This window comes from Vigna angularis, chromosome 5 (genome assembly GCF_016808095.1).
Source record: "Vigna angularis cultivar LongXiaoDou No.4 chromosome 5, ASM1680809v1, whole genome shotgun sequence".
NCBI lineage: Eukaryota > Viridiplantae > Streptophyta > Magnoliopsida > Fabales > Fabaceae > Vigna > Vigna angularis.
The window spans coordinates 9,795,600-9,817,593 of NC_068974.1; the positions used below are offsets into that span (position 1 = coordinate 9,795,600).

A 21,994-nucleotide genomic window follows, 5' to 3' on the forward strand; every position below is an offset into this window, starting at 1 on the left:
TGAAAGCTTTTGATATATTGAAGCAGAAGCTAGTGTCAGCTCCAGTAATTGCAGCACCAGATTGGAATCAAAATTTTGAATTAATGTGTGATGCAAGTGATTATGCAATAGGAGTTGTCCTCGGCCAAAGGAAAGAACAAAAGTTTCATCCAATTTATTATGCTAGCAAGGTGCTGAATGATGCTCAATTGAATTATGCTACTACAGAGAAAGAGTTTCTTGCCATTGTATATGCTTTAGAGAAATTTAGACCTTATCTTATTGGGTCTAAGGTGATTGTCTATACAGATCATGCAGCTATTAAATATTTGTTGACAAAACCAGATTCTAAGCCACGTCTGATCAGATGGGTACTACTGTTGCAAGAATTTGATGTAGAAATTCGTGATAAGAAAGGAAGTGAGAACTTAATTGCTGATCATTTGTCACGGTTAGTCAACAATGAGGTCACTAGCAAGGAGCTTGAAATCTGGGAATCTTTTTCAGATGAATCACTCATGTATATTCAGCAGAGGCCCTGGTTTGCTGATATGGCAAATTTCAAAGCTGCAAGAGTCATGCCGGAAGATTTAACTTGGCAACAGAGAAAGAAATTTCTGCATGATGCCAAGCAGTTTGTGTGGGACGATCCATATTTGTTCAAAATTGGAGCAGATAATCTTCTGAGGAGATGTGTTACAAATGAAGAAGCAGAAGGAATTCTCTAGCATTGTCATGATTCACCTTATGGAGGACACTTTAATGGAGAAAGAACAGCAGCAAAAGTCCTTCAATCAGGATTCTATTGGCCAACTTTATTTAAAGATGCTCATAATCATGCTAGGAATTGTGACAAATGTCAAAGAGCAGGGACAATCACTAAACGTCATGAGATGCCTTTACAAGGTATTTTAGAGGTTGAGGTTTTTGATTGTTGGGGTATTGACTTTGTTGGACCCTTCCCTCCATCTTTCAACAATGAATATATTCTGGTAGCAGTGGATTATGTGAGTAAATGGGTGGAAGCATTGGCTTGTCCTAAAAATGATGCTAGTACGGTAATTAAATTCCTGAAGAGGCAGATATTCTCACGTTTTGGCACTCCAAGAGTGTTGATTAGTGATGGAGGATCTCATTTTTGCAATTATCAGCTAGAGAAAGTACTCAAACACTATGGAGTGAAGCATAAGGTAGCTGCACCTTATCACCCACAAACCAATGGACAAGCTGAGGTATCTAACAGGGAGATAAAAAGAATCCTGGAAAAAACCGTGACTTCATCAAGGAAGGATTGGTCTCTCAAATTGGATGATGCTCTTTGGGCTTATAGAACAGCAATGAAGACGTCTATGGGATTATCACCATTTCAATTAGTCTATGGGAAAGCATGCCATTTGCCAGTTGAATTGGAGCATAGAGCATTATGAGCTTTGAAATTTTTGAATTTTGATCCTTATGAAACTCAATGCACACGCAGAAGGCAGATTTTAGAGCTTGAAGAAATGCGGTTACATGCATATGATTCATCCAAGGCTTACAAAGACAAAATTAAATTTTATCATGACAGGAAGTTGGTGAATAGAGTTTTCAATCCAGGACAACAGGTACTATTGTTCAACTCAAGATTGAAGATATTTCCTGGGAAGCTGAAGTCAAAATGGACAGGACCATTTGTGATAAAAGAAGTGCATCCACATGGAGCAATTGAAATATTTGATCCATCTGCTGATGATCCACAGAAAAGCTGGGTGGTAAATGGTCAACGTCTCAAGCCCTATCTAGGGGGAGAAGTGCAACGTTTTTCCACAATGATGTTGTTGGTTGATCCTTGAAAGTTGGGTCAGGCTCGGGACGTTAAACAAGCGCTTACTGGGAGGCAACCCAGTATCTTGTAAGTAATTTTGTTTTTGTTTTTTTTTTTTAGATTAGGGTTTGATGTACTGGTTTTGTGTGATGGTTTGCTATTAACTGTGATTGTTTGATAAGTAATGCTTGATGATGCTTATTGATTGATGTTGAGATGATGTGCACATTAAATGCTTATACAGGTGATTCATAAGCTTTGTGAACAAATGCATGATATCATGATTGTGATTGTGAGATTAAGCAGGATGTGTATGTCAAATGTGAATGAGCTTATATGTGAGGTTTTGAGCTCCAGAGTTGTTATTGTTGAATGCTATTACTTTGAAAGCATGAATGATTTTGCCCAGGTTTTCTATGATTGAATCAATTGCTTGTTTTGCATCATATGATCAAGGCCGTGTTGTTGAAACCCTTTTTATTGGCCAAATACATAAAATTAGCCCACTAAAAGAGAACACTTTGTGTTCTATCCTTTGAACCCTTAGCCTTAAACATACACTGAAAACCTTTGATTAAAAATCTTTACCTTGAGTTAAGTAGAAGATCTTGTATGGTATTGTTAAATGTTCAAGTTTGGGGTTGTTGGGAAAACATGAAAAGAAAAGCATTGAGCTAAGAGCTAAAAAGTAAGAATATGCAAAGAGAAAAGAAAAAGAAGTAAAGCTCAATGCAAATGCAAAGGTAAAAGAAAGTTGGGAATGAATAAGATGATTGTGTTGTTATGATTCTCTTAACTCAAGGATTTTGTGATCCAGAAAAACCAATTTTCTTGTTACCCCAGCCACATTATAAGCCATTGAAAAGTCCTTGTGATGATGCATGCTTGTGAATGTTTTTGATTGTGGTAAAATGAAAGGCAAAGTTGATTCATGTGACATTGTGATAGTGAAGTGAATGAGTGAAACACTTTACCTCTTATACACTTGTGTGTTGAATGAAACACTTTACCTAGTGAGGAAATATTCCATAAACATATGAACATCCATGCTTAATTGATTGATCATTCATGAAAAATAGCATTTGTTGGAATTTAAATGACTTTGTGAACACTAAAACATGTGCACATCTTGATTGAACTTTTGGTCATAAGTTTGAGTGAAGTTGTTACTTATCTTGAGAAAAGGATTTTGAATGAGTGAACCATCATATGAATTGGTTGGAGATGGAGTTACATTTTGTTTGCTTGAGGACAAGCAAAGTTCTAAGTTTGGGGTTGTGATAACAGTTGAAAAACTGTTATTTTCATGCTTAAAATTGATATTAAAAGCAACCTTTAGACTTAGAAACTAGCTTGAAATCAATGCTTTTATCTATATTTTCAGAAATAAGAGAGCTGGACAGGTTTATGCTTGATTTGAGTGTTTTTGTGCAGGTTTTGAGGTGAATTTAGTGAAAGAAGTAAAGAAGAAGAGAAGTGGAATCATAAAAGGAAGCAAAGAGTGCAAAAAGAGAAGTCGAAGGCACCGCTCAGCGGCATTTTACCGCTGAGCGGCACTCAGGAGGTCACGGGAGGTCCGCTGAGGGGCAAACTGGCCGCTGAGGGGAAGAAAAGTGAAGCGAGGTCACCGCTGAGCGGTATTTACCGCTGAGCGGCACTTTTTGGGCTTGGGCTTTTGTAATCTTTTGTAACTCTAGAATAGTATATAAGGACTTGCACGTCCTAGGGTTAGACATCTTTGGCAGAACGTAGGCAAACACTCTCTCTTCCACCCCTTTGAAGGAGGATCTTGGATGCTCAGGCTACCTCTTCACCTTTATTGGGTTTATTCTTTCATTCTTTCATTATTGTTCATCTAGGTTCACCATGAATATGGTGAACTAAACCTTGTATGTTTGTTGGGGAATCAATGTAATCTCTTGAAACTCTCATATATGGAATTTATGCTTGCATCTTAATCTAAGACTTATGCTTTCATTCATCATTAGTTAGGGTTTTTCCTCTTTGCTCAATGCTTGCATTGTTTAACTCATTCTATTGCATGATTATTGGTTTTGTCGATACGGACACGTACGGGGAAGTCTAGATCCGGGGAATTTCTCCCAATGTTATATTGGTTGTCGTTAAGCTCCTGCACTTATGAACTAATCATTAGGAATGCTAGGAATTGTATGAACTATTTGATTAGGGAGAAGCCATCTAGAATGATACTTTAGAGAGTGGCATTAACAATGATGATTTGAATGTTGAATTCCTAAAATGTATGAGAGTGGATGAGATGAAATTGACCCCCAACAACATATTCATTCATATATTCCTTTGAAAGTGTTTATCTTTTGTCTTTGCCATTGATCAAACTTCATGCATACATGTTTAGTTTTTCGTCTTGCATATAAACTCCAAATATTTCGTTTGTAAGTCTTAGCTAATCAACAAATCACATAACTAAACTAGGCCGTGAGTCCTTTGGGAAGAACGATACTTGGTCTTACCAAGTTTATTACTTGAATGATTCGGTCATACTTGCCGATTGTGAAACAAGTTTGTGACATCATATTTTGGTGCTTACAAATTTGTCCATCAGTGTCTCGAAGTCTTGAAACTTGTACACGCTGCTGAAGCCATATGTACATTGATCGTGCAAAGATTGGCAGGTGCGATCATACCAGCACTAATGCACCGGATCCCATCAGAACTCCGCAGCCAAGCGTGCTAGGGCGAGAGTAGTACTCGGATGGGTGACCTCCTGGGAAGTCCTCGTGTTGCACCTCTTTTTTGACGTTTTTTTTTTCTTTTCTACGTTTTTTTCCGTCCTTGTTAGTTGCAACCAAGTTCCAAAGTACCGCCTACAGGACTCCAACAAACTGTTATCACGGCTTTTTCGGATCCAAACCATCCACCTCAGGTCACTCGCACGCGTGTCTCGAAGTCTTGAAACTTGTACACGTTGTCGAAGCCATATGTACATTGATCGTGCAAAGATTGGCAGGTGCGATCATACCAGCACTAATGCACCGGATCCCATCAGAACTCCGAAGTTAAGGGTGCTTTGGTGAGAGTAGTACTCGGATGGGTGACCTCTTGGGAAGTCCTCGTGTTGCACCTCTTTTTTGACGTTTTTTTTTTCTTTTCTACGTTTTTTTCCTTCCTTGTTAGTTGTAACCAAGTTCCAAAGTACCGCCTACACGACTCCAACAAACTGTTATCACGGCTTTTTCGGATCCAAACCATCCACCTCAGGTCACTCACACGCGTGTCTCGAAGTCTTGAAACTTGTACACGCTTCCGAAGCCATATGTACATTGATCGTGCAAAGATTGGCAGGTGCGATCATACCAGCACTAATGCACCGGATCCCATCAGAACTCCGCACCCAAGCGTGCTTGGGCGAGACTAGTACTCGGATGGGTGACCTCCTGGGAAGTCCTCGTGTTGCACCTCTTTTTTGACGTTTTTTTTTTCTTTTCTACGTTTTTTTCCGTCCTTGTTAGTTGCAACCAAGTTCCAAAGTACCGCCTACAGGACTCCAACAAACTGTTATCACGGCTTTTTCGGATCCAAACCATCCACCTCAGGTCACTCGCACGCGTGTCTCGAAGTCTTGAAACTTGTACACGTTGTCGAAGCCATATGTACATTGATCGTGCAAATATTGGCAGGTGCGATCATACCAGCACTAATGCACCGGATCCCATTAGAACTCCGCAGCCAAGCGTGCTTGGGCGAGAGTAGTACTCGGATGGGTGACCTCCTGGGAAGTCCTCGTGTTGCACCTCTTTTTTGACGTTTTTTTTTCTTTTCTACGTTTTTTTCCGTCCTTGTTAGTTGCAACCAAGTTCCAAAGTACCGCCTACACGACTCCAACAAACTGTTATCACGGCTTTTTCGGATCCAAACCATCCACCTCAGGTCACTCGCACGCGTGTCTCGAAGTCTTGAAACTTGTACACGCTGCCGAAGCCATATGTACATTGATCGTGCAAAGATTGGCAGGTGCGATCATACCAGCACTAATGCACCGGATCCGGCGAGAGTAGTACTAGGATGGGTGACCTCCTGGGAAGTCCTCGTGTTGCACCTCTTTTTTGACGTTTTTTTTTTCTTTTCTAGGTTTTTTTCCATCCTTGTTAGTTGCAACCAAGTTCCAAAGTACCGCCTACACGACTCCAAGAAACTGTTATCACGGCTTTTTCGGATCCAAACCATCCACCTCAGGTCACTCGCACGCGTGTCTCGAAGTCTTGAAACTTGTACACGCTGCCGAAGCCATATGTACATTGATCGTGCAAAGATTGGCAGGTGCGATCATACCAGCACTAATGCACCGGATTCGACGAGAGTAGTACTAGGATGGGTGACCTCCTGGGAAGTCCTCGTGTTGCACCTCTTTTTTGACGTTTTTTTTTTCTTTTCTACGTTTTTTTCCGTCCTTATTAGTTGCAACCAAGTTCCAAAGTACCGCCTACACGACTCCAACAAACTGTTATCACGGCTTTTTCGGATCCAAACCATCCACCTCAGGTCACTCGCACGCGTGTCTCGAAGTCTTGAAACTTGTACACGCTGCAGAAGCCATATGTACATTGATCGTGCAAAGATTGGCAGGTGCGATCATACCAGCACTAATGCACCGGATCCGCCGACAGTAGTACTAGGATGGGTGACCTCCTGGGAAGTCCTCGTGTTGCACCTCTTTTTTGACGCTTTTTTTTCTTTTCTACGTTTTTTTCCGTCCTTGTTAGTTGCAACCAAGTTCAAAAGTACCGCCTACACGACTCCAACAAACTGTTATCACGGCTTTTTCGGATCCAAACCATCCACCTCAGGTCACTCGCACGCGTGTCTCGAAGTCTTGAAACTTGTACACGCTGCCGAAGCCATATGTACATTGATCGTGTAAAGATTCGCAGGTGCGATCATACCAGCACTAATGCACCGGATGCCACCAGAACTCTGCAGTTAAGCGTGCTTGGGCGAGAATAGTACTAGGATGGGTGACCTCTTGGGAAGTCCTCGTGTTGAACCTCTTTTTTGACGTTTTTTTTTCTTTTCTACGTTTTTTTCCGTCCTTGTTAGTTGCAACCAAGTTCCAAAGTACCGCCTACACGACTCCAACAAACTGTTATCACGGCTTTTTCGGATCGAAACCATCCACCTCAGGTCACTCGCACGCGTGTCTCGAAGTCTTGAAACTTGTACACGCTGCCGAAGACATATGTACATTGATCGTGCAAAGATTGGCAGGTGCGATCATACCAGCACTAATGCACCGGATCCGGCGAGAGTAGTACTAGGATGGGTGACCTCCTGGGAAGTCCTCGTGTTGCACCTCCTTTTTGACGTTTTTTTTCTTTCTTTTCTACGTTTTTTTCCGTCCTTGTTAGTTGCAACTAAGTTCCAAAGTACCGCCTACACGACTCCAACAAACTTTGGGCGAGAGTAGTACTCGGATGGGTGACCTCCTGGGAAGTCCTCGTGTTGCACCTCTTTTTTGACGTTTTTTTTTTCTTTTCTACGTTTTTTTCCGTCCTTGTTAGTTGCAACCAAGTTCCAAAGTACCGCCTACACGACTCCAACAAACTGTTCTCACGGCTTTTTCGGATCCAAACCATCCACCTCAGGTCACTCGCACGCGTGTCTCGATGTCTTGAAACTTGTACACACTGCCGAAGCCATATGTACATTGATCGTGCAAAGATTGGCAGGTGCGATCATACCAGCACTAATGCACCGGATCCCATCAGAACTCCGCAGTGAAGCGTGCTTGGGCGAGAGTAGTACTCGGATGGGAGACCTCCTGGGAAGTCCTCGTGTTGCACCTCTTTTTTGACGTTTTTTTTTTTCTTTTCTACGTTTTTTTCCGTCCTTGTTAGTTGCAACCAAGTTCCAAAGTACCGCCTACACGACTCCAACAAACTGTTATCACGGCTTTTTCGGATCCAAACCATCCACCTCAGGTCACTCGCACGCGTGTCTCGAAGTCTTGAAACTTGTACACGCTGCCGAAGCCATATGTACATTGATCGTGCAAAGATTGGCAGGTGCGATCATACCAGCACTAATGCACCGGATCCCATCAGAACTCCGCAGTGAAGCGTGCTTGGGCGAGAGTAGTACTCGGATGGCAGACCTCCTGGGAAGTCCTCGTGTTGCACCTCTTTTTTGACGTTTTTTTTTTCTTTTCTACGTTTTTTTCCGTCCTTGTTAGTTGCAACCAAGTTCCAAAGTACCGCCTACACGACTCCAACAAACTGTTATCACGGCTTTTTCGGATCCAAACCATCCACCTCAGGTCACTCGCACGCGTGTCTCGAAGTCTTGAAACTTGTACACGCTGCCGAAGCCATATGTACATTGATCGTGCAAAGATTGGCAGGTGCGATCATACCAGCACTAATGCACCGGATCCGGCGAGAGTAGTACTAGGATGGGTGACCTCCTGGGAAGTCCTCGTGTTGCACCTCTTTTTTGACGTTTTTTTTCTTTCTTTTCTACGTTTTTTTCCGTCCTTGTTAGTTGCAACCAAGTTCCAAAGTACCGCCTACACGACTCCAACAAACTGTTATCACGGCTTTTTCGGATCCAAACCATCCACCTCAGGTCACTCGCACGCGTGTCTCGAAGTCTTGAAACTTGTACACGCTGCCGAAGCCATATGTACATTGATCGTGCAAAGATTGGCAGGTGCGATCATACCAGCACTAATGCACCGGATCCGGCGTGAGTAGTACTAGGATGGGTGACCTCCTGGGAAGTCCTCGTGTTGCACCTCTTTTTTGACGTTTTTTTTCTTTCTTTTCTACGTTTTTTTCCGTCCTTGTTAGTTGCAACTAAGTTCCAAAGTACCGCCTACACGACTCCAACAAACTTTGGGCGAGAGTAGTACTCGGATGGGTGACCTCCTGGGAAGTCCTCGTGTTGCACCTCTTTTTTGACGTTTTTTTTTTTCTTTTCTACGTTTTTTTCCGTCCTTGTTAGTTGCAACCAAGTTCCAAAGTACCGCCTACACGACTCCAACAAACTGTTCTCACGGCTTTTTCGGATCCAAACCATCCACCTCAGGTCACTCGCACGCGTGTCTCGATGTCTTGAAACTTGTACACACTGCCGAAGCCATATGTACATTGATCGTGCAAAGATTGGCAGGTGCGATCATACCAGCACTAATGCACCGGATCCCATCAGAACTCCGCAGTGAAGCGTGCTTGGGCGAGAGTAGTACTCGGATGGGAGACCTCCTGGGAAGTCCTCGTGTTGCATCTCTTTCTTGACGTTTTTTTTTTCTTTTCTACGTTTTTTTCCGTCCTTGTTAGTTGCAACCAAGTTCCAAAGTACCGCCTACACGACTCCAACAAACTGTTATCACGGCTTTTTCGGATCCAAACCATCCACCTCAGGTCACTCGCACGCGTGTCTCGAAGTCTTGAAACTTGTACACGCTGCCGAAGCCATATGTACATTGATCGTGCAAAGATTGGCAGGTGCGATCATACCAGCACTAATGCACCGGATCCGGCGAGAGTAGTACAAGGATGGGTGACCTCCTGGGAAGTCCTCGTGTTGCACCTCTTTTTTGACGTTTTTTTTCTTTCTTTTCTACGTTTTTTTCCGTCCTTGTTAGTTGCAACCAAGTTCCAAAGTACCGCCTACACGACTCCAACAAACTGTTATCACGGCTTTTTCGGATCCAAACCATCCACCTCAGGTCACTCGCACGCGTGTCTCGAAGTCTTGAAACTTGTACACGCTGCCGAAGCCATATGTACATTGATCGTGCAAAGATTGGCAGGTGCGATCATACCAGCACTAATGCACCGGATCCGGCGTGAGTAGTACTAGGATGGGTGACCTCCTGGGAAGTCCTCGTGTTGCACCTCTTTTTTGACGTTTTTTTTCTTTCTTTTCTACGTTTTTTTCCGTCCTTGTTAGTTGCAACTAAGTTCCAAAGTACCGCCTACACGACTCCAACAAACTTTGGGCGAGAGTAGTACTCGGATGGGTGACCTCCTGGGAAGTCCTCGTGTTGCACCTCTTTTTTGACGTTTTTTTTTTCTTTTCTACGTTTTTTTCCGTCCTTGTTAGTTGCAACCAAGTTCCAAAGTACCGCCTACACGACTCCAACAAACTGTTCTCACGGCTTTTTCGGATCCAAACCATCCACCTCAGGTCACTCGCACGCGTGTCTCGATGTCTTGAAACTTGTACACACTGCCGAAGCCATATGTACATTGATCGTGCAAAGATTGGCAGGTGCGATCATACCAGCACTAATGCACCGGATCCCATCAGAACTCCGCAGTGAAGCGTGCTTGGGCGAGAGTAGTACTCGGATGGGAGACCTCCAAGGAAGTCCTCGTGTTGCACCTCTTTTTTGACGTTTTTTTTTTCTTTTCTACGTTTTTTTCCGTCCTTGTTAGTTGCAACCAAGTTCCAAAGTACCGCCTACACGACTCCAACAAACTGTTATCACGGCTTTTTCGGATCCAAACCATCCACCTCAGGTCACTCGCACGCGTGTCTCGAAGTCTTGAAACTTGTACACGCTGCCGAAGCCATATGTACATTGATCGTGCAAAGATTGGCAGGTGCGATCATACCAGCACTAATGCACCGGATCCGGCGAGAGTAGTACTAGGATGGGTGACCTCCTGGGAAGTCCTCGTGTTGCACCTCTTTTTTGACGTTTTTTTTCTTTCTTTTCTACGTTTTTTTCCGTCCTTGTTAGTTGCAACCAAGTTCCAAAGTACCGCCTACACGACTCCAACAAACTGTTATCACGGCTTTTTCGGATCCAAACCATCCACCTCAGGTCACTCGCACGCGTGTCTCGAAGTCTTGAAACTTGTACACGCTGCCGAAGCCATATGTACATTGATCGTGCAAAGATTGGCAGGTGCGATCATACCAGCACTAATGCACCGGATCCGGCGTGAGTAGTACTAGGATTGGTGACCTCCTGGGAAGTCCTCGTGTTGCACCTCTTTTTTGACGTTTTTTTTCTTTCTTTTCTACGTTTTTTTCCGTCCTTGTTAGTTGCAACCAAGTTCCAAAGTACCGCCCACACGACTCCAACCAACTTTGGGCGAGAGTAGTACTCCGATGGGTGACCTCCTGGGAAGTCCTCGTGTTGCACCTCTTTTTTGACGTTTTTTCTTTCTTTTCTATGTTTTTTTCCGTCCTAGTTAGTTGCAACCAAGTTCCAAAGTACCGCCTACACGACTCCAACAAACTGTTCTCACGACTTTTTCGGATCCAAACCATCAACCTCAGGTCACTCGCACGCGTGTCTCGATGTCTTGAAACTTGTACACGCTGCCGAAGCCATATGTACATTGATCGTGCAAAGATTGGCAGGTGCGATCATACTAGCACTAATGCACCGGATCCCATCAGAACTCCGCAGTTAAGCGTGATTTGGCGATAGTAGTACTAGGATGGGTGACCTCCTGGGAAGTCCTCGTGTTGCACCCTTTTTTGACGTTTTTTTTTTCTTTTCTACGTTTTTTTCCGTCCTTGTTAGTTGCAACCAAGTTCCAAAGTACCGCCTACACGACTCCAACAAACTTTGGGCGAGAGTAGTACTCGGATGGGTGACCTCCTGGGAAGTCCTCGTGTTGCACCTCTTTTTTGACGTTTTTTTTTTCTTTTCTACATTTTTTTCCGTCCTTGTTAGTTGCAACCAAGTTCCAAAGTACCGCCTACACGACTCCAACAAACTGTTATCACGGCTTTTTCGGATCCAAACCATCCACCTCAGGTCACTCGCACGCGTGCCTCGATGTCTTGAAACTTTTACACGCTGCCGAAGCCATATGTACATTGATCGTGCAAAGATTGGCAGGTGCGATCATACCAGCACTAATGCACCGGATCCCATCAGAACTCTGCTGTTAAGCATGCTTGCGCGAGAGTAGTACTAGGATGGGTGACCTCTTGGGAAGTCCTCGTGTTGAACCTCTTTTTTGACGTTTTTTTTTTCTTTTCTACGTTTTTTTCCGTCCTTGTTAGTTGCAACCAAGTTCCAAAGTACCGCCTACACGACTCCAATAAACTATTATCACGGCTTTTTCGGATCCAAACCATCCACCTCAGGTCACTCGCACGTGTGTCTCGAAGTCTTGAAACTTGTACACGCTGCCGAAGCCATATGTACATTGATCGTGCAAAGATTGGCAGGTGCGATCATACCAGCACTAATGCACCGGATCCGGCGAGAGTAGTACTAGGATGGGTGACCTCCTGGAAGTCCTCGTGTTGAACCTCTTTTTTGACGTTTTTTTTTCTTTTCTACGTTTTTTTCCGTCCTTGTTAGTTGCAACCAAGTTCCAAAGTACCGCCTACACGACTCCAACAAACTGTTATCACGGCTTTTTCGGATCCAAACCATCCACCTCAGGTCACTCGCACGCGTGTCTCGAAGTCTTGAAACTTGTACATGCTGCCGAAGCCATATGTACATTGATCGTGCAAAGATTGACAGGTGCGATCATACCAGCACTAATGCACCGGATCCGGCGAGAGTAGAACTAGGATGGGTGACCTCCTTGGAAGTCCTCGTGTTGCACCTCTTTTTTGACGTTTTTTTTTTCTTTCTTTTCTACGTTTTTTTCCGTCCTTGTTAGTTGCAACCAAGTTCCAAAGTACCGCCTACACGACTCCAACAAACTGTTATCACGGCTTTTTCGGATCCAAACCATCCACCTCAGGTCACTCGCACGCGTGTCTCGATGTCTTGAAACTTGTACACGCTGCCGAAGCCATATGTACATTGATCGTGCAAAGAGTGGCAGGTGCGATCATACCAGCACTAATGCACCGGATGCCATCAGAACTCTGCAGTTAAGCGTGCTTGGGCGAGAATAGTACTAGGATGGTTGACCTCTTGGGAAGTCCTCGTGTTGAACCTCTTTTTTGACGTTTTTTTTTCTTTTCTACGTTTTTTTCCGTCCTTGTTAGTTGCAACCAAGTTCCAAAGTACCGCCTACACGACTCCAACAAACTGTTATCACGGCTTTTTCGGATCGAAACCATCCACCTCAGGTCACTCGCACGCGTGTCTCGAAGTCTTGAAACTTGTACACGCTGCCGAAGACATATGTACATTGATCGTGCAAAGATTGGCAGGTGCGATCATACCAGCACTAATGCACCGGATCCGGCGAGAGTAGTACTAGGATGGGTGACCTCCTGGGAAGTCCTCGTGTTGCACCTCTTTTTTGACATTTTTTTTCTTTCTTTTCTACGTTTTTTTCCGTCCTTGTTAGTTGCAACCAAGTTCCAAAGTACCGCCTACACGACTCCAACAAACTTTTATCACGGCTTTTTCGAATCCAAACCATCCACCTCAGGTCACTCGCACGCGTGTCTCGATGTCTTGAAACTTGTACACGCTGCCGAAGCCATATGTTCGTTGATCGTGCAAAGACTGGTAGGTGCGATCATACCAGCACTAATGCACCTGATGCCATCAGAACTCCGCAGTTAAGCGTGCCTGGGCGAGAGTAGTACTAGGATGGGTGACCTCTTGTGAAGTCCTTGTGTTGCACCTCTTTTTTGACGTGTTTTTTTTTTTCTTTTCTACGTTTCTTTCCGTCCTTGATAGTTGCAACCAAGTTCAAACAGTACCGCCTACACGACTCCAACAAACTGTTATCACGGCAGATCCCATCAGAACTCCGCAGTTAAGCGTGCTTGGGCGAGAGTAGTACTAGGATGGGTGACCTCCTGGGAAGTCCTCGTGTTGCACCCTTTTTTGACGTTTTTTTTTTCTTTTCTACGTTTTTTTCCGTCCTTGTTAGTTGCAACCAAGTTCCAAAGTACCGCCTACACGACTCCAACAAACTTTGGGCGAGAGTAGTACTCGGATGGGTGACCTCCTGGGAAGTCCTCGTGTTGCACCTCTTTTTTGACGTTTTTTTTTTCTTTTCTACATTTTTTTCCGTCCTTGTTAGTTGCAACCAAGTTCCAAAGTACCGCCTACACGACTCCAACAAACTGTTATCACGGCTTTTTCGGATCCAAACCATCCACCTTAGGTCACTCGCACGCGTGCCTCGATGTCTTGAAACTTTTACACGCTGCCGAAGCCATATGTACATTGATCGTGCAAAGATTGGCAGGTGCGATCATACCAGCACTAATGCACCGGATCCCATCAGAACTCTGCAGTTAAGCATGCTTGCGCGAGAGTAGTACTAGGATGGGTGACCTCTTGGGAAGTCCTCGTGTTGAACCTCTTTTTTGACGATTTTTTTTTCTTTTCTACGTTTTTTTCCGTCCTTGTTAGTTGCAACCAAGTTCCAAAGTACCGCCTACACGACTCCAATAAACTATTATCACGGCTTTTTCGGATCCAAACCATCCACCTCAGGTCACTCGCACGCGTGTCTCGAAGTCTTGAAACTTGTACACGCTGCCGAAGCCATATGTACATTGATCGTGCAAAGATTGGCAGGTGCGATCATACCAGCACTAATGCACCGGATCCGGCGAGAGTAGTACTAGGATGGGTGACCTCCTGGAAGTCCTCGTGTTGAACCTCTTTTTTGACGTTTTTTTTTCTTTTCTACGTTTTTTTCCGTCCTTGTTAGTTGCAACCAAGTTCCAAAGTACCGCCTACACGACTCCAACAAACTGTTATCACGGCTTTTTCGGATCCAAACCATCCACCTCAGCTCACTCGCACGCGTGTCTCGAAGTCTTGAAACTTGTACACGTTGTCGAAGCCATATGTACATTGATCGTGCAAAGATTTGCAGGTGCGATCATACCAGCACTAATGCACCGGATCCCATCAGAACTCCGCAGTTAAGTGTGCTTGGGCGAGAACCAAGTTCCAAAGTACCGCCTACACGACTCCAACAAACTGTTATCACGGCTTTTTGGGATCCAAACCATCCACCTCAGGTCACTCGCACGCGTGTCTCGAAGTCTTGAAACTTTTACACGCTGCCGAAGCCATATGTACATTGATCGTGCAAAGATTGGCAGGTGCGATCATACCAGCACTAATGCACCGGATCCGGCGAGAGTAGTACTAGGATGGGTGACCTCCTGGGAAGTCCTCGTGTTGCACCTCTTTTTTGACGTTTTTTTTCTTTCTTTTCTACGTTTTTTTCCGTCCTTGTTAGTTGCAACCAAGTTCCAAAGTACCGCCTACACGACTCCAACAAACTGTTATCATGGCTTTTTCGGAACGAAACCATCCACCTCAGGTCACTCGCACTCGTGTCTCGAAGTCTTGAAACTTGTACACGCTGCCGAAGCCATATGTACATTGATCGTGCAAAGATTGGCAGGTGCGATCATACCAGCACTAATGCACCGGATCCGGCGAGAGTAGTACTAGGATGGGTGACCTCTTGGGAAGTCCTCGTATTGCAACTCTTTTTTGACGTTTTTTTTCTTTCTTTTCTACGTTTTTTTCCGTCCTTGTTAGTTGCAACCAAGTTCCAAAGGACCGCCTACACGACTCCAACAAACTGTTATCACGGCTTTTTCGGATCCAAACCATCCACCTCATGTCACTCGCACGCGTGTCTCGATGTCTTGAAACTTGTACACGCTGCCGAAGCCATATGTACATTGATCGTGCAAAGACTGGCAGGTGCGATCATACCAGCACTAATGCACCGGATGCCATCAGAACTCCGCAGTTAAGCGTGCTTGGGCAAGAGTAGTACTAGGATGGGTGACATCTTGGGAAGCCCTCGTTTTGCACCTCTTTTTTGACGTGTTTTTTTTTCTTTTCTACGTTTCTTTCCGTCCTCGTTAGTTGCAACCAAGTTCCAACAGTACCGCCTACACGACTCCAACAAACTGTTATCACGGCGGATCCCATCAGAACTCCGCAGTTAAGCGTGCTTGGGCGAGAGTAGTACTAGGATGGGTGACCTCCTGGGAAGTCCTCGTGTTGCACCACTTTTTTGACGTTTTTTTTTTCTTTTCTACGTTTTTTTCCGTCCTTGTTAGTTGCAACCAAGTTCCAAAGTACCGCCTACACGACTCGAACAAACTGTTATCACGGCTTTTTCGGATCCAAACCATCCACCTCAGGTCACTCGCACGCGTGTCTCGAAGTCTTGAAACTTGTACACGCTGTCGAAGCCATATGTACATTGATCGTGCAAAGATTTGCAGGTGCGATCATACCAGCACTAATGCACCGGATCCCATCAGAACTCCGCAGTTAAGTGTGCTTGGGCGAGAACCAAGTTCCAAAGTACCGCCTACACGACTCCAACAAACTGTTATCACGGCTTTTTCGGATCCAAACCATCCACCTCAGGTCACTCGCACGCGTGTCTCGAAGTCTTGAAACTTTTACACGCTGCCGAAGCCATATGTACATTGATCGTGCAAAGATTGGCAGGTGCGATCATACCAGCACTAATGCACCGGATCCGGCGAGAGTAATACTAGGATGGGTGACCTCCTGGGAAGTCCTCGTGTTGCACCTCTTTTTTGACTTTTTTTTCTTTCTTTTCTACGTTTTTTTCCGTCCTTGTTAGTTGCAACCAAGTTCCAAAGTACCGCCTACACGACTCCAACAAACTGTTATCACGGCATTTTCGGATCCAAACCATCCACCTCAGGTCACTCGCACGCGTGTCTCGATGTCTTGAAACTTGTACACGCTGCCGAAGCCATATGTACATTGATCGTGCAAAGATTGGCAGGTGCGATCATACCAGCACTAATGCACCGGATGCCATCAGAACTCCGCAGTTAAGCGTGCTTGGGCGAGAGTAGTACTAGGATTAGTGGCCTCTTGGGAAGTCCTCGTGTTGCACATCTTTTTTGACGTGTTTTTTTTTCTTTTCTACGTTTCTTTCCGTCCTTGTTAGTTGCAACCAAGTTCCAAAGTACCGCCTACACGACTCCAACAAACTGTTATCACGGCGGATCCCATCAGAACTCCGCAGTTAACCGTGCTTGGGCGAGAGTAGTACTAGGATGGGTGACCTCCTGGGAAGTCCTCGTGTTGCACCACTTTTTTGACGTTTTTTTTTTCTTTTCTACGTTTTTTTCCGTCCTTGTTAGTTGAAACCAAGTTCTAAAGTACCGCCTACACGACTCCAACAAACCGTTATCACGGCTTTTTCGGATCCAAACCATCCACCTCAGGTCACTCGCACGCGTGTCTCGAAGTCTTGAAACTTGTACACGCTGTCGAAGACATATGTACATTGATCGTGCAATGATTTGCAGGTGCGATCATACCAGCACTAATGCACCGGATCCCAACAGAACACCGCAGTTAAGTGTGCTTGGGCGAGAGTAGTACTCGGATGGGTGACCTCCTAGGAAATCCTCGTGTTGCACCTCTTTTTTGACGTTTTTTTTTTCTTTTCTACCTTTTTTTCCGTCCTTGTTAGTTGCACCCAAGTTTCAAAGTACCGCCTACACGACTCCAACAAACTGTTATCACGGCTTTTTCGGATCCAAACCATCCACCTCAGGTCACTCGCACGCGTGTCTCGAAGTCTTGAAACTTGTACACGCTGCCGAAGCCATATGTACATTGATCGTGCAAAGATTGGTAGGTGCGATCATACCAGCACTAATGCACCGAATCCGGCGAGAGTAGTACTAGGATGGGTGACCTCCTAGTAATCCTCGTGTTGCACTTCTTTTTTGACGTTTTTTTTTCTTTTCTACGTTTTTTTCCGTCCTTGTTAGTTGCAACCAAGTTCCAAAGTACCGCCTACACGACTCCAACAAACTGTTATCACGGCTTTTTCGGATCCAAACCATCCACCTCAGGTCACTCGCACGCGTGTCTCGAAGTCTTGAAACTTGTACACGCTGCCGAAGCCATATGTACATTGATCGTGCAAAGATTGGCAGGTGCGATCATAACAGCACTAATGCACCGGATCCGGCGAGAGTAGTACTAGGATGGGTGACCTCCTGGGAAGTCCTCGTGTTGCACCTCTTTTTTGACGTTTTTTTTTTCTTTTCTAAATTTTTTTCCGTCCTTGTTAGTTGCAACCAAGTTCCAAAGTACCGCCTACACGACTCCAACAAACTGTTATCACAGCTTTTTCGGATCCAAACCATCCACCTCAGGTCACTCGCACGCGTGTCTCGAAGTCTTGAAACATGTACACGCTGCCGAAGCCATATGTACATTGATCGTGCAAAGATTGGCAGGTGCGATCATACCAGCACTAATGCACCGGATCCGGCGAGAGTAGTACTAGGATGGGTGACCTCCTAGGAAGTCCTCGTGTTGCACCTCTTTTTTGATGTTTTTTTTTCTTTTCTACGTTTTTTTCCGTCCTTGTTAGTTGCAACCAAGTTCCAAAGTACCGCCTACACGACTCCAACAAACTTTTATCACGGCTTTTTCGGATCCAAACCATCCACCTCAGGTCACTCGCACGCGTGTCTCGAAGTCTTGAAACTTGTACACGCTGCCGAAGCCATATGTACATTGATCGTGCAAAGATTGGCAGGTGCGATTATACCAGCACTAATGCACCGGTTCCGACGAGAGTAGTACAAGGATGGGTGACCTCCTGGGAAGTCCTCGTGTTGCACCCCTTTTTTGACGTTTTTTTTTCTTTTCTACGTTTTTTTTCGTCCTTGTTAGTTGCAACCAAGTTCCAAAGTACCGCCTACACGACTCCAACAAACTGTTATCACGGCTTTTTCGGATCCAAACCATCCACCTCAGGTCACTCGCACGCGTGTCTCGAAGTCTTGAAACTTGTACACGCTGCCGAAGCCATATGTACATTGATCGTGCAAAGATTGGCAGGTGCGATCATACCAGCACTAATGCACCGGATCCGGCGAGAGTAGTACTAGGATGGGTGACCTCCTGGGAAGTCCTCGTGTTGCACCTCTTTTTTGACATTTTTTTTTTCTTTTCTACGTTTTTTTCCGTCCTTGTTAGTTGCAACCAAGTTCCAAAGTACCGCCTACACGACTCCAACAAACTTTTATCACGGCTTTTTCGGATCCAAACCATCCACCTCAGGTCACTCGCACGCGTGTCTCGAAGTCTTGAAACTTGTACACGCTGCCGAAGCCATATGTACATTGATCGTGCAAAGATTGGCAGGTGCGATCATACCAGCACTAATGCACCGGATCCGGCGAGAGTAGTACTAGGATGGGTGACCTCCTGGGAAGTCCTCGTGTTGCACCTCTTTTTTGACGTTTTTTTTTCTTTTCTACGTTTTTTTCCGTCCTTGTTAGTTGCAACCAAGTTCCAAAGTACCGCCTACACGACTCCAACAAACTGTTATCACGGCTTTTTCGGATCCAAACCATCCACCTCAGGTCACTCGCACGCGTGTCTCGAAGTCTTGAAACTTGTACACGCTGCCGAAGCCATATGTACATTGATCGTGCAAAGATTGGTAGGTGCGATTATACCAGCACTAATGCACCGGATCCGACGAGAGTAGTACAAGGATGGGTGACCTCCTGGGAAGTCCTCGTGTTGCACCTCTTTTTTGACGTTTTTTTTTTCTTTTCTACGTTTTTTTCCGTCCTTGTTAGTTGCAACCAAGTTCCAAAGTACCGCCTACACGACTCCAACAAACTGTTATCACGGCTTTTTCGGATCCAAACAATCCACCTCAGGTTACTCGCACGCGTGTCTCGAAGTCTTGAAACTTGTACACGCTGCCGAAGCCATATGTACATTGATCGTGCAAAGATTGGCAGGTGCGATCATACCAGCACTAATGCACCGGATCCGGCGAGAGTAGTACTAGGATGGGTGACCTCGTTGGAATTCCTCGTGTTGCACCTCTTTTTTGACGTTTTTTTTTCTTTTCTACGTTTTTTTCCGTCCTTGTTAGTTGCAACCAAGTTCCAAAGTACCGCCTACACGACTCCAACAAACTTTGGGCGAGAGTAGTACTCGGATGGGTGACCTCCTGGGAAGTCCTCGTGTTGCACCTCTCTTTTGACGTTTTTTTTTTCTTTTCTACGTTTTTTTCCGTCCTTGTTAGTTGCAACCAAGTTCCAAAGTACCGCCTACACGACTCCAACAAACTGTTATCACAGCTTTTTCGGATCCAAACCATCCACCTCAGGTTACTATCACGCGTGTCTCGATGTCTTGAAACTTGTACACGCTGCCGAAGCCATATGTACATTGATCGTGCAAAGATTGGCAGGTGCGATCATACCAGCACTAATGAATCGGATCCCATCAGAACTCCGCAGTTAAGCGTGCTTGGGCGAGAGTAGTACTAGGATGGGTGACCTCTTGGGAAGTCCTCGTGTTGCACCTCTATTTTGACGTTTTTTTTTTCTTTTTTACGTTTTTTTCCGTCCTTGTTAGTTGCAACCAAGTTCCAAAGTACCGCCTTCACGACTCCAACAAACTTTTATCACGGCTTTTTCGGATCCAAACCATCCACCTCAGGTCACTCGCACGCGTGTCTCGAAGTCTTGAAACTTGTACACGCTGCCGAAGCCATATGTACATTGATCGTGCAAAGATTGGCAGTTGCGATCATACCAGCACTAATGCACCGGATCCGGCGAGAGTAGTACTAGGATGGGTGACCTCCTGGGAAGTCCTCGTGTTGCACCTCTTTTTTGACGTTTTTTTTTCTTTTCTACGTTTTTTTCCGTCCTTGTTAGTTGCAACCAAGTTCCAAAGTACCGCCTACACGACTCCAACAAACTGTTATCACGGCTTTTTCGGATCCAAACCATCCACCTCAGGTCACTCGCACGCGTGTCTCGAAGTCTTGAAACTTGTACACGCTGCCGAAGCCATATGTACATTGATCGTGCAAAGATTGGCAGGTGCGATTATACCAGCACTAATGCACCGGATCCGACGAGAGTAGTACAAGGATGGGTGACCTCCTGGGAAGTCCTCGTGTTGCACCTCTTTTTTGACGTTTTTTTTTCTTTTCTACGTTTTTTTCCATCCTTGTTAGTTGCAACCAAGTTCCAAAGTATCGCCTACACGACTCCAACAAACTGTTATCACGGCTTTTTCGGATCCAAACCATCCACCTCAGGTCACTCGCACGCGTGTCTCGAAGTCTTGAAACATGTACACGCTGCCGAAGCCATATGTACATTGATCGTGCAAAGATTGGCAGGTGCGATCATACCAGCACTAATGCACCGGATCCGGCGAGAGTAGTACTAGGATGGGTGACCTCCTGGGAAGTCCTCGTGTTGCACCTCTTTTTTGACGTTTTTTTTTTCTTTTCTACGTTTTTTTCCGTCCTTGTTAGTTGCAACCAAGTTCCAAAGTACCGCCTACACGACTCCAACAAACTTTGGGCGAGAGTAGTACTCGGATGGGTGACCTCCTGGGAAGTCCTCGTGTTTCACCTCTCTTTTGACGTTTTTTTTTTCTTTTCTACGTTTTTTTCCGTCCTTGTTAGTTGCAACCAAGTTCCAAAGTACCGCCTACACGACTCCAACAAACTGTTATCACAGCTTTTTCGGATCCAAACCATCCACCTCAGGTTACTATCACGCGTGTCTCGATGTCTTGAAACTTGTACACGCTGCCGAAGCCATATGTACATTGATCGTGCAAAGATTGGCAGGTGCGATCATACCAGCACTAATGAATCGGATCCCATCAGAACTCCGCAGTTAAGCGTGCTTGGGCGAGAGTAGTACTAGGATGGGTGACCTCTTGGGAAGTCCTCGTGTTGCACCTCTATTTTGACGTTTTTTTTTCTTTTCTACGTTTTTTTCCGTCCTTGTTAGTTGCAACCAAGTTCCAAAGTACCGCCTTCACGACTCCAACAAACTTTTATCACGGCTTTTTCGGATCCAAACCATCCACCTCAGGTCACTCGCACGCGTGTCTCGAAGTCTTGAAACTTGTACACGCTGCCGAAGCCATATGTACATTGATCGTGCAAAGATTGGCAGGTGCGATCATACCAGCACTAATGCACCGGATCCGGCGAGAGTAGTACTAGGATGGGTGACCTCCTGGGAAGTCCTCGTGTTGCACCTCTTTTTTGACGTTTTTTTTTCTTTTCTACGTTTTTTTCCGTCCTTGTTAGTTGCAACCAAGTTCCAAAGTACCGCCTACACGACTCCAACAAACTGTTATCACGGCTTTTTCGGATCCAAACCATCCACCTCAGGTCACTCGCACGCGTGTCTCGAAGTCTTGAAACTTGTACACGCTGCCGAAGCCATATGTACATTGATCGTGCAAAGATTGGCAGGTGCGATTATACCAGCACTAATGCACCG

General features: G+C 45.1%; 19 non-coding genes and 1 pseudogene across 19 annotated transcripts; all 20 read left to right on the forward strand.

The window, feature by feature from the left end:
- The first annotated feature begins 4,435 nt into the window (after window positions 1–4,435).
- On the forward strand, window positions 4,436–4,554 carry LOC128196951 (5S ribosomal RNA). The gene has a single exon (XR_008249357.1). It is a non-coding gene; the product is annotated as a 5S ribosomal RNA (ribosomal RNA).
- A 216-nt stretch (window positions 4,555–4,770) lies between these two features.
- LOC128197044 (5S ribosomal RNA) lies at window positions 4,771–4,889 on the forward strand. The gene has a single exon (XR_008249450.1). It is a non-coding gene; the product is annotated as a 5S ribosomal RNA (ribosomal RNA).
- A 216-nt stretch (window positions 4,890–5,105) lies between these two features.
- LOC128197080 (5S ribosomal RNA) lies at window positions 5,106–5,224 on the forward strand. The gene has a single exon (XR_008249486.1). It is a non-coding gene; the product is annotated as a 5S ribosomal RNA (ribosomal RNA).
- Window positions 5,225–5,440: 216 nt separating this feature from the next.
- LOC128196959 (5S ribosomal RNA) lies at window positions 5,441–5,559 on the forward strand. The gene has a single exon (XR_008249365.1). It is a non-coding gene; the product is annotated as a 5S ribosomal RNA (ribosomal RNA).
- A 1,132-nt stretch (window positions 5,560–6,691) lies between these two features.
- On the forward strand, window positions 6,692–6,810 carry LOC128197233 (5S ribosomal RNA). Its single transcript, XR_008249639.1, has one exon. It is a non-coding gene; the product is annotated as a 5S ribosomal RNA (ribosomal RNA).
- A 676-nt stretch (window positions 6,811–7,486) lies between these two features.
- LOC128196947 (5S ribosomal RNA) lies at window positions 7,487–7,605 on the forward strand. Its single transcript, XR_008249353.1, has one exon. It is a non-coding gene; the product is annotated as a 5S ribosomal RNA (ribosomal RNA).
- A 217-nt stretch (window positions 7,606–7,822) lies between these two features.
- On the forward strand, window positions 7,823–7,941 carry LOC128197010 (5S ribosomal RNA). The gene has a single exon (XR_008249416.1). It is a non-coding gene; the product is annotated as a 5S ribosomal RNA (ribosomal RNA).
- Window positions 7,942–8,927: 986 nt separating this feature from the next.
- On the forward strand, window positions 8,928–9,046 carry LOC128196961 (5S ribosomal RNA). The gene has a single exon (XR_008249367.1). It is a non-coding gene; the product is annotated as a 5S ribosomal RNA (ribosomal RNA).
- Window positions 9,047–10,031: 985 nt separating this feature from the next.
- Window positions 10,032–10,150, forward strand: LOC128197028 (5S ribosomal RNA). Its single transcript, XR_008249434.1, has one exon. It is a non-coding gene; the product is annotated as a 5S ribosomal RNA (ribosomal RNA).
- Window positions 10,151–11,135: 985 nt separating this feature from the next.
- Window positions 11,136–11,254, forward strand: LOC128197201 (5S ribosomal RNA). The gene has a single exon (XR_008249607.1). It is a non-coding gene; the product is annotated as a 5S ribosomal RNA (ribosomal RNA).
- Window positions 11,255–11,622: 368 nt separating this feature from the next.
- Window positions 11,623–11,741, forward strand: LOC128197245 (5S ribosomal RNA). Its single transcript, XR_008249651.1, has one exon. It is a non-coding gene; the product is annotated as a 5S ribosomal RNA (ribosomal RNA).
- An 830-nt stretch (window positions 11,742–12,571) lies between these two features.
- Window positions 12,572–12,690, forward strand: LOC128197227 (5S ribosomal RNA). The gene has a single exon (XR_008249633.1). It is a non-coding gene; the product is annotated as a 5S ribosomal RNA (ribosomal RNA).
- Window positions 12,691–13,213: 523 nt separating this feature from the next.
- LOC128197183 (5S ribosomal RNA) lies at window positions 13,214–13,332 on the forward strand. The gene has a single exon (XR_008249589.1). It is a non-coding gene; the product is annotated as a 5S ribosomal RNA (ribosomal RNA).
- Window positions 13,333–13,900: 568 nt separating this feature from the next.
- On the forward strand, window positions 13,901–14,019 carry LOC128197209 (5S ribosomal RNA). The gene has a single exon (XR_008249615.1). It is a non-coding gene; the product is annotated as a 5S ribosomal RNA (ribosomal RNA).
- Window positions 14,020–15,387: 1,368 nt separating this feature from the next.
- LOC128197226 (5S ribosomal RNA) lies at window positions 15,388–15,506 on the forward strand. The gene has a single exon (XR_008249632.1). It is a non-coding gene; the product is annotated as a 5S ribosomal RNA (ribosomal RNA).
- Window positions 15,507–15,592: 86 nt separating this feature from the next.
- LOC128197292 (5S ribosomal RNA) lies at window positions 15,593–15,701 on the forward strand (annotated as a pseudogene).
- Window positions 15,702–16,459: 758 nt separating this feature from the next.
- LOC128197254 (5S ribosomal RNA) lies at window positions 16,460–16,578 on the forward strand. The gene has a single exon (XR_008249660.1). It is a non-coding gene; the product is annotated as a 5S ribosomal RNA (ribosomal RNA).
- Window positions 16,579–16,991: 413 nt separating this feature from the next.
- Window positions 16,992–17,110, forward strand: LOC128197143 (5S ribosomal RNA). The gene has a single exon (XR_008249549.1). It is a non-coding gene; the product is annotated as a 5S ribosomal RNA (ribosomal RNA).
- A 2,811-nt stretch (window positions 17,111–19,921) lies between these two features.
- On the forward strand, window positions 19,922–20,040 carry LOC128197007 (5S ribosomal RNA). The gene has a single exon (XR_008249413.1). It is a non-coding gene; the product is annotated as a 5S ribosomal RNA (ribosomal RNA).
- A 1,285-nt stretch (window positions 20,041–21,325) lies between these two features.
- LOC128197008 (5S ribosomal RNA) lies at window positions 21,326–21,444 on the forward strand. The gene has a single exon (XR_008249414.1). It is a non-coding gene; the product is annotated as a 5S ribosomal RNA (ribosomal RNA).
- Window positions 21,445–21,994: the final 550 nt, after the last annotated feature.